General features: G+C 40.2%; 1 long non-coding RNA gene across 1 annotated transcript in view; it reads left to right on the plus strand.

Annotated features, from left to right (window-relative positions):
- The window catches only part of LOC133559944 (uncharacterized), a 72,983-nt gene extending 66,032 nt beyond the window's left edge, over positions 1 to 6,951 (plus strand). Inside the window, exon 3 of the long non-coding RNA XR_009808351.1 lies at positions 5,416 to 6,951. This is a non-coding gene — a long non-coding RNA (uncharacterized LOC133559944). The remainder of the gene's footprint in view (positions 1 to 5,415) is intronic.

The raw sequence follows: 6,951 nt of genomic DNA on the forward strand, positions 1-6,951 counted from the left end.
CAAATACAAGCCCCAAAATCAGTGAAGTTGGCAAGTTGTGTAAATCGCAAACTAAAACAGTAGGGGTGTAACGGTACGCAAAAATTTCGGTTCGGTACGTACCTCGGTTTAGAAGTCACAGTTGGGTTCATTTTCGGTACAGTAAGAAAACAACAAAATACACATTTTGGGGTTATTTATTTACCAAATTTGTGAACAATGGCTTTATCCTTTTAAAATTGGGAACACTATGATAATTCTGCCAACATTAATCCACATTAAACTGCCTCAAGTTGTTGCTTTGATTAAATAAAATGACAAAACCTTTCTTCTGGTTACTTTTAGACCTCCACCCCAGATCACACCTCAATCCAACCCACTTCTCCAAAGTGGGCTGGCTCAGGGTGGAAGACAGAGTCAAACAACTTGCACTGAGCCTAGTCTATAAAATCCGCTACACCTCCCTGATACCGAAGTACATGTCAAACTACTTCCTTAACGTAAATGACCGCCATAACCACAACACCAGGGGGAGCTCCACAAACCACGTTAAACCCAGATTCTGATCTAACAAAGGTCTTAACTCATTCTCTTTCTATGCCACATCAATGTGGAATGCACTCCCAACAGGTGTAAAAGTAAGTGCATCTCTATCCTCCTTCAAAACCACTCTAAAATCAGTAAGTGTTTTCGTTTTTTTGTCCATAGACCTGCCTTGGTCCTAGTTTTTGTTTTCATAGCCAAGTTTAGTACCTCCGCTGTGAGCGCCTTTTGTTTATACCCTTTGTTTTTGTAGTACTTTCGAGTTAATATTAAAAGATGTTATTACCTTCACGTCATGTCCTGTCCAGTCGCTTTGCAATTTTTAACGTCTGAAAGTCATTCAGTAACATTTTTAAGTGTTTTACTTGAATGCACGACCTTTATTTGCTCCAAGAGTTTTATCTAAAGTACTGTCGGGGTGTACTTTGAAGTGAAATTTGCCAGCGAGCACAACATTCCAAATCTCCTCTCTCATCTTTGCGCTTGGGTTACGCGATATAGACTAGATTAAATTAGGAAAAAGCTTTTGATGTATATTCTGTTACATCATTTAATCGTTTATTGAGCGTAAATAATTGATCAACTCTGGAGTGCCCAGAACTTTAAATACATGGATATAGTTTCCCCACGGATGCTGCAATGGAGCGGTCATGAAAGCGGTGGTGCGTGGCGGCCATGATCTGTGTCTTGGCGAGCAGTGAAGTGTTTTTTTCAATTAAATTTAACATTTCAAAGTTGGTGATGTGCATTTATTAGAAAAAAAATAAGCGTGAATACAGTAGCAAGCACAAAAACATTGTTTATCAAATAATTTTCGTTAAAATATGCACCAAGAATAGACATTTGAAAGGCAATTTAAAATAAATAAAGAATAGTGAACAACAGGCTGAATAAGTGTAGGTTATATGAGGCATAAATAAGCAACTGCTATGTTAATCTAACATATTATGGTAAGAGTCATTCAAATAACTACAACATATAGAACATGCTATACCTTTACCAAACTATCTGTCACTCCTAATCCATAAATCACATGAAATCTTATACGTCTAGTCTCTTAGGTGAATGAGCTAAATAATATTATTTGATATTTTACGGTAATGTGTTAATAATTTCACACATAAGTCGCTCCTGAGTATAAGTCACACCCCTGGCCAAACTATGGAAAAAACTGTGACTTATAGTCCGAAAAATACGGTAGGTAAGACTATATTTCAATCCTGTGAGAATCCTGCATGTGACTGAAGCAGTAAGGAGTGGGACTATCCAGGACTTGCTGCAGTGTGCTCGAGTAACCACCAGGTAGCATCCGTGAGCAGATGCTACTTATATCATCTCTTTCGGACTTATCGGGTCACTAGTTTATTCTTTCTTTAGGCTTTAAGTGAGGGATGAGGCAATAATCCGTACATGATTAACGTGATAATGCGTTCAGATTAGTTGCATGCTTAAAGGCCTACTGAAATGAGATTTTCTTATTCAAATGGGGATAGCAGGTCCATTCCATGTGTCATACTTGATCATTTCGCGAAATTGCCATATTTTTGCTGGAAGGATTTAGTAGAGAACATCCACGATAAAGTTCGCAACTTTTGGTCGCTAATAAAAAAGCCTTGCCTGTACCGGAAGTAGCAGACGATGTGCGCGTGACGTCACGGGTTGTGGAGCTCCTCACATCTGAACATTGTTTATAATCATGGCCACCAGCAGCGGGAGCGATTCGGACCGAGAAAGCGACGATTCCCCCATTAATTTGAGCGAGGATGAAATATTTGTGGATGAGGATAGTGAGAGTGAAGGACTAGAAGAAAAAAAAAAAAGAAGGCAAGGGCAGTGGGAGCAATTCAGATGTTATTAGACACATTAACGAGGATACTTCTGGAAAATCCCTTATCTGCTTATTGTGTTACTAGTGTTTTAGTGAGATTATGTGGTACCTGAAAGTCGGAGGGGTGTGGCCAAGGGGTGTGGGGACCGCCAGTGTCTCCGGTGGGAGGAGGTAAGAGAGTCCACAACTGCAGGAGGACGCAAGCTCCGCTCATGTCTACGGTAAGAGCCGACTTATTACCACAATTTTCTCACCGAAACCTGCCGGTTGACATGTGGTCGGGAACCATGTTCGCTTGACCACTCTGTTCCATAGTAAAGCTTCACCTTCGGGAATGTAAACAAGGAAACACCGGCTGTGTTTGTGTTGCTAAAGGCAGCTCTCCCGTCCAAAGGCAAAACCTAGTAACTCACTTCTAGCTGATTTTGAGAAAACCAATCTATCTTGATGCTGTCTTACAAAGATCTACAAAGTCATTTAACATATAGATGTTTTTTTGAGCTTTCATTTTCTTGCCGATTGAGCCATGGATTGAATCTGCTCTCATGAACGTGTGTGTCCTTTCTCCAGATATTTTATCACAATCTCGGGTGGGCCCCATTCTGCGTTTGCACATTGGGCAAGAGCCGTGTACAGCGTCCAGTTTTTATTTTGACCTCCACAGTTATCTGCCCAAAAGAGTATGCAGGGGGAAGAATCAAGAACAATACATTTAATGAAGGTGCTTGCCAATCTTCCAAATATCCCCTCGTGCCATAATATCACATAATCAGCTTGACCGTCGGCCCCTATTCCTGCAAATGTCTCATTAAAGACAATAAGGCGACTGACAAAGAAGCTCCGATTGGTCCCTTGAGATACTAGGTTTTTCTGTTGTATCTACGCGGTTATGTGGTAGTTGCTAGGTCCTGCCATGCACGTAACAGCTTACTTACGGAACAAATTACAGTATCGCATACGCTAATGTAAAGCATATCACCTAGGAACTCCAAAATGATTATCAGCTCAGTTTTGACCAAAACCAAGTTACTGGGTTTTGCCTTTGGACGGGAGAGCTGCAATACACCGCTTCCCACCTCCATCTTTCTTCTTTGACTTCTCCATTATTAATTGAAAAGATTCAGCGACACGGATGTCCAGAATACTGTGTAATTATGCAGACGACTTATAGCTTGGATCGGGCTAGAAAAAAATGTCCGCTACAACCTGTGACGTCAAACGCATGCCTCATCATACGCGTCGTCATACCACAACATTTTCAACAGGATACATCGCGCGAAATTTAAAATTGCAATTTAGTCAACTAAAAAGGCCGTATTGGCATGTGTTGCAATGTTAATATTTCATCATTGATATATAAACTATCAGACTGCGTGGTCGCTAGTAGTGGCTTTCAGTAGGACTTTAAAAGGGAACATTATCACTATTTCAAAGGGGTTAAAAACAATAAAAATCAGTTCCCAGTGGCTTGTTGTATTTTTTGAAGTTTTTTTCTAAATTTTACCGGTCTCTGAATATCCCTAAATAAAGCTTTAAAGTGCCTTAATTTCGGCTCTCTGCGAAGACACTGGCCATTTCCCTGTGACGTCACACAGCGCTGCCAATGTAAACAAACAATGGGAATACCACAGCAAGATATAGCGACATTAGCTCGGATTCAAACTCGGATTTCAGCGACTTAAGCGATTCAACAGATTACGCATGTATTGAAACAGATGGTTGGAGTATGAAAGTATTGAAGAAGAAACTGAAGCTATTGAGCGAATAGCTATTGACGCTATTCTTAGCCATAGCATGGCCGAATAGCTGCGTTAGCATCGCCGGTAAAATGTGCGGACCAAACGATCAGGACTTTCGCATCTTTTGACACTGGAGCAACTTAAATCCGTCGATTGGTAAGTGTTTGTTTCGCATTAAATGTGGGTGGAAGGAAACGTGATATAGTTGCAAATGCATCTGCAGGTTATCCATACATCTCTGTTCCATGTCTGCTTTAGCACCGCCGGTAAATAGCATGTTAGCATCGATTAGCGGAGCATGTTAGCATCGATTAGCTGGCAGTCAACATCAACAAAACTAACCTTTGTGATTTCGTTCACTATCGTTGCAAATGCATCTGCAGGTTATCCATACATCTCTGTGCCATGTCTGCCTTAGCATCGCCGGTCAAATGTGGAGACACTCTGGCACATTCAATGGGGGTCTGGCGGCAGACACTTTAGCATCTTGGGGCCAGTGGTGCAACTTGAATCCCTCCCTGTTAGTGTTGTTACACCCTCCGACAACACACCGTCGAGGCATGATGTCTCCAAGGTTCCAAAAAATAGTCAAAACAACGGAAAATAACAGAGCTGAGATGTGTTGAAAATGAAAATGGTGGGTGTGTTACCTCGGTGACGTCACATTCTGACGTCATCGCCTCCAGAGCAATAAACAGAAAGACGTTTAATTTGCCAAAATTCACCCATTTAGAGTTCGGAAATCGGTTAAAAAAATAGATGGTCTTTTTTGTGCACCATCAAGGTATATATTGACGCTTACATAGGTCTGCTGATAATGTTCCCCTTTAAAGGCCTACTGAAATGAGATTCTCTTATTTAAACGGGGATAGCAGGTCCATTCTATGTCATACTTGATCATTTCGCGATATTGCCATATTTCTGCTCAATGTGCCAGTTCAGATGTTCAATCACATCCATAACGATGACGGCGATCAGCCCTCCACGTGACCCCAGAGGCTGAACGGCGCCTGACGCCTAAAGCGCATCCGTCTTTTAAAAAAAACCCCGTTCATCTCATGGCAGCCGTTCACACGACAGCATTTCCCTCACGCCTTTCTTTTTTCCTTTTCTTCGTCTTGTTCCGCTTTCAAAGCACTCCTAACTCTGTCATCTCCCCGTTCGACAGCAGGCGTCCTCTGAGGGACCAAAAATAAAGAAAAAAAATAGAACTTCACTCGTGACGCCATTGAAAACAAGCCGGCTGAAAAAATATCCCCCAAATAAGCTGCGAGAAGACACTATATAGAGAATATTTATATTTATATCCTTTTTCTTTTTTTGCAGGGAGATGCTCCAAAGCTTCTGTTGTCCCTGGAGAGATTTGAAGAGCGAGACAAACACCTTTGGGTTTCTCGGCGGCTGTGTGTTCTCCAAAATCCGCCCCAAGGCAGCGCGATATTAATACCCGGCACCTTCTTCTAATTCTCCGTCATTAGCGCTGAATGCTATAAATGGAGGCTGCGAGCGCGTGCATAAGGGGGCTAAACGTGCTCGGCACAAACTGGATGTAATGAATGCCCCAAGAAAAGTGCAATTACAGCAGCTCATAATATTTACACGCCATTACAAGTGCATGCCTCACAGCTATCTTTTTTTCTTACCTGCTGTCCTCTTGTTGCATGCAGCTGCAGCCATCCTAACATCTCCTGTTGGAAATACAGTAGACAACAAAATGTTTTCTTACCTGCTGTCCTCTTGTTGCATGCAGCTGCAGCCATCAAAACATCTCCTTGCAGAAATACAGTAGGTGATAAACTCAAGGCCCGGGGGACAGATCTGGCCCGCGACATCATTTCATCTGGCCCGCAAACACCTGGGAATGATACGGGTCAATAAAGTTCTTCATATTCTCTCACTGAATTTACTTTTTTCATTTTGACAGAAAAAATATATGTACTGCTTGATATTGCAAAACTTTTTAAACTGTAATAGACGGAATAGAAATTGAAAGAGTAAATGAAACCAAATTTCTAGGTATAATGATTGATGATAAATTTAACTGGAAATCTCATGTAAAAAATATACAACATAAAGTAGCAACAAATACGTCAATAATGAATGAAGCCAAGTATGTTCTGGACCAAAAATCACTTCATATTCTCTACTGCTCACTAGTGTTACATATCTGAGTTACTGTATGGGGAAATAATGACAAAAGTACACTTCATTCACTAACAGTGTTACAAAAAAGATCAGTTAGAATAATACATCATGTTGGATATAGAGAACATACAAACCCTTTATTTATTGAATCAAAGATACTGAAATTCCACGACATAGTGGAATTGCAAACAGCTAAGATTATACACAAAGCAAACTATAACCTGCTTCCCAAGAATATACAACAATTCTTCTCAACAAAAGAAGAGAAATATCCTCTTAGAGAAAAATGTAATTTAAAACATTTGTATGCACGTACAACACTTAAGACCTTCAGTATATCAGTATGTGGAATTAAATGATGGAATGGATTAAGCAAAGCAATCAAACAATGTACTAATATGATCCACTTCAAGAAACTCTTCAAACTGGAAGTGTTTACAAAGTACAAAAAAGAAGAACTATGATAAACATTCTGATTTTACTCACCCATTCATTCTCAAAATAATCTGACTTATCTCATCGCATGGAATAAAACTTGCTTCACCAATTATTTATTTGTTTATTTATTTTTATTGTGATTACTTATTACTTAAGGAGTAAACATTGTGAATACATTGAGAACAGGAAGTGAACTAAAGTTTTAGCAAGTGTTATGTAAAGAAAAGGGGTAGGATTAAATAAGATCTGCTTCTTCCTACTCCTTTTCCAACATGTTGA

Source organism: Nerophis ophidion, linkage group LG10 (assembly GCF_033978795.1).
Source record: "Nerophis ophidion isolate RoL-2023_Sa linkage group LG10, RoL_Noph_v1.0, whole genome shotgun sequence".
Lineage (NCBI taxonomy): Eukaryota > Metazoa > Chordata > Actinopteri > Syngnathiformes > Syngnathidae > Nerophis > Nerophis ophidion.